General features: G+C 35.5%; 1 long non-coding RNA gene across 3 annotated transcripts; it reads right to left on the reverse strand.

Moving 5' to 3' along the window:
* Positions 1 to 1,424: 1,424 nt before the first annotated feature.
* Positions 1,425 to 2,855, reverse strand: LOC109238141. 3 transcript variants are annotated; one of them, XR_002069704.1, is made up of 3 exons: positions 2,442 to 2,855; positions 2,131 to 2,208; positions 1,425 to 1,823 (listed from the first exon to the last, which is right to left on the reverse strand). It is a non-coding gene; the product is annotated as an uncharacterized LOC109238141 (long non-coding RNA). The 3 variants fall into 3 exon arrangements; XR_002069705.1 differs by having other exon boundaries at positions 1,425 to 1,827; XR_002069703.1 differs by having other exon boundaries at positions 1,425 to 2,208.
* Positions 2,856 to 3,864: the final 1,009 nt, after the last annotated feature.

Below are 3,864 nucleotides of genomic sequence, written 5' to 3' on the forward strand. Positions count from 1 at the left end.
CATCAAATTCCAAATTTGATCCGTTAACCATCTAGAATCCACCCGAGGCCCCCGGGACCCCGTCCAATCACACCAACCAGTCCCATAACATAAAACGGACCTGTTCGAGGCCTCAAATCACATCAAACAATGCTAAAACCATGAATCGCGCTGCAATTCAAGCTTAATGAACTTTAGAATTCAAACTTCTTCATTCGATGCCGAAACCTATCAAGTCATATCCGATTGACCTCAAATTTTTCACACAAGTCATATTCAACATTACGGACATACACCAACTTCCAGAATCAGAATTCGACCCCGATATAAGAAAGTTCACTTCCGGTCAAACTTCTCAAAAACCTTCAAATTTCTAACTTTCGCCAAATGATTTCAAAATGACCTACGAACCTCCAAATCCACTTCATATCGCGCTCCCAATACCAGAATTACCATACGAAGCTATTCGCAGACTCGAATTCCCAAACAGACATCGATAACACTGAAACGTACTGCAACCCACATTCATGAAATTCTTCCCATAATGCTAGCTTCCACAACAGGCGCCGAAACGCTCCCGGGTCATCGAAAACCCGATCCGGGCATACGCCGAAGTCCGATATCATCATACGGACCTGCTGAAACCTTTAAATCCTGATTCCGAGGTCGTTTACTCATAAATCAAACCTTAGTCAATTCTTTCAACTTAAAGTTTCCGAAATGAGAATTTTCTTTTTATATCAACTCCGAACTTCCCGAAATTCAATACCGACCATGCGTACAAGTCATAATACCTAAAGTGAAGTTGCTCATGGCCTCAAACCGCCGAACGACGTGCTAGAGCTCAAAACGACCGGTCAGGTCGTTACAGACGGGACAGCTAAACAACATAATAAAATAAAATTCACACTTAGTTAGAGAAACAGAAAACCCCAACAAAAAAATATGAAGAACCTGATCATCAAAATCGACATAAAATAAAGCTAAAGATCCTAACATCTTGAATAAATAAATGCAGAGAACCTATTTCAAACTCCAAGGCCTTGTATGGTGGATTAATCCAAATACACACAATTATTAAGCAGATTCTGAATTGGTTAATTGTAAGTAGTGTCGCTATTCTTGCATTGTTCAGCAATTATGCCGTAATGTAATAACACTTCAATTCCTGTATTTTAGATTATATTTTTCAATTTTTATCTCAAGATATACAACATACATTATTTAACTAGAATATTTAGAGCGTTTTACAATTGGAAGGAATGATGGAATTTGCTATAAAAATCAACTATTACTTACCTCATTTATCCTTTTATTGGTTTTTCGTATCATTATAAGAGCTTTGACTAAATAAGAATTTAACAATTTAATCTTTCAACCGTAACCGGTCCAAAGTGGAGAAAGAACTTAGACATAACGGATCGGTTCATTGTCATTCTCCTGAATTAGCAAAAGAGAAAATTCAGAGAACTATTCTTATTCTCAGAAACGTCAACTACATTATATGAGCATAAGATTACTTTAGATAACACACATGAGAGAAGAAAAGGCGATTGAAAGAATTTACTGGGCGAAGAGACTCTAAATGGTCATTCTCATAAGGTTGCTAGCCAGGTCATCTAAGATTATTTTTATGTAGTACCACCCGGTCCTTTCATTGTTACATGAACACAAACCAAGTGCTAAACATGATAGAAAGGAAGAAACCTCCCATGTAAGAAACTTTTGAAAAGAAATTTGAGGTAACCACATTCTCCATCAACTTTTCAGAAAAAAGGAGGCAGCATCTTGTTTCTTGGCTTGAAAAACCAGTCTAGAAGAACAAAATCTAAGCAGACGAATCCCTGACTTTTGGATAGAGAACATATTAATAACAAAAACATAAATAAAATTACGTTTGCGGTAGACCAATTTAAATGAAAAAGAAGCAGTAATAGAGTATATTTGTAATGTTCAGTGAATAAGAAACCAAAAGAAGTTCAAGACTGTAGCACTTCATTCCAAAGGAAAGATGGAAAAGACAAAGAACTGCATACTATAAAAGAGCAAACGAAAACTCCAAATAAAATGACTCTGCCATATCATCAAAATAAAATGGCTCAGGCATATCATCAAACACATCGGTTCATGCATAGAAGATAAATGAATTACCTCATCATCTTGCAAGATAAGATTCTAGAATTTTATCTCTGTCAACAACTTCTATCTTGCAAGTCCAGTCAGGTGTAGCTACGAAGTAAATTACCGTTAGTTATACAGAAAATTGGTGACGAAAATTTTCGATTCCTACTTGTTTTATATGAAAGATGAGGTATCCGAAAGTATAACTAAAAATATATTAAATATTGAACACGCACCAGTTTCTATCTCCAAACATGCATTTGAAAATTAGTTCTAATTATGTACATGCATATACAAAATTCACGAAGAAATTATATAAAAGAAGAGGAAGAAACACATACCAACCAAATTACCTAGCAACAACGGGAAAAAAATGGCCACAACCCTCGGCAGAACTCATAGATTCAAGAGAGACCAGATACAAATAGTAATCAATATGGAGAAATTCAAACGAAAACTAAGAAATGAGGCATGGAAGAATCAGGGGTGCGTTAAACAAAGAAAAGAATGCAAAAACTCTCACTAATTGAGAAATTGAGAAATCAGAAGTGACAATTTGGAACCAAATTTAGAAATTTGAAAGAAAAGTGAAACGAATTTAAGGTCTCAGAGAAGAGCAAAAGAAAGAACAAAAAAGGAGGTATCCGATGAACAATAAAAAAGAAGAAGATGATCGATCAGGATAATAGGAGTTTCTAGATTGTACTATTGGAGTGTAGTAGCAGACAATTTTGAACTAATGGTGGAATACACGTGTTCACAGAAGAATAGGCTGGAGATTTCAATCACCAATTTACCCCTAAACAGAAAATCAATGAGTGTAGGTCAAGGGTATAATAGACAAACAGTCATGTACTGATTTAATGAAATGGGCCCACTGTACGGTATATTCACGTAAAAATTGTGTGAACTAGCCATTTTTTAAAGTGGTATTTACTTTTTATCCAAAATTTTCAATGCTTAGCAATAGTAGCCACTAGTTTATTAAAATTAATATGAAAAGACTGTATTACCCTTTCTTCTATCTCTTTCATGTTAGGGAGAAGAACTCTGCCCAGAGAATTCATGGGGCTACATCAATGACTGAAATTGCTCTATTTTTCGACTTCAATTTTGTGTTCATTGACGGACCTTATAATGGTAGTAGTCTGAGTGTGGTTGGTCGAGTTCCTGAATCGCAGGGATACAGAGAATTGCAAATTATTGGTGGATCTGGAATTTTTAGGCCTGCTCAAGGTGTTGCTACTGCTAAGACTTATTTCTCAAGCAATACAACTGTTATTGTTGAATATAATGTCATTGTACGTCATTACTATTTTGTTACTTACTTTTTGTCTTAACTTTTGGGGGAACAATAAGCTTAGCTCCGAAAAATTGAACGGAGTAATGTTTGATAAATATGTTTCTTTGAGTTTTAGATCTCATGGTTCTTACAAATAATGTTGGGAACGCGACTGTGGTGTTATTGTTTATATATATATATATAGCTGCTGCTTTAATGAACTTAGGATTACAATTTCAAAAGTTAAGGACACTTGGTCTTGAACTAAGACTAACAGGCTCAAAAGTTAAGGACAATAGGTCCTGAACTTACAGTTACAAGTTCAAAAGTTAAGGACAATAGGTCCTGAAGTCCTGAACTTAGACTAACAAGCTCAAAAGTTAAGGACAATAGGTCCTGAACTTAGGCTAAGAAGCCCAAAAGTTAAGGACAATAGGTCCTGAACTTAGACTAACAAGCTCAAAAGTTAAGGACACTTGGTC

The sequence above is a fragment of the Nicotiana attenuata genome, unplaced genomic scaffold, assembly GCF_001879085.1.
Source record: "Nicotiana attenuata strain UT unplaced genomic scaffold, NIATTr2, whole genome shotgun sequence".
NCBI lineage: Eukaryota > Viridiplantae > Streptophyta > Magnoliopsida > Solanales > Solanaceae > Nicotiana > Nicotiana attenuata.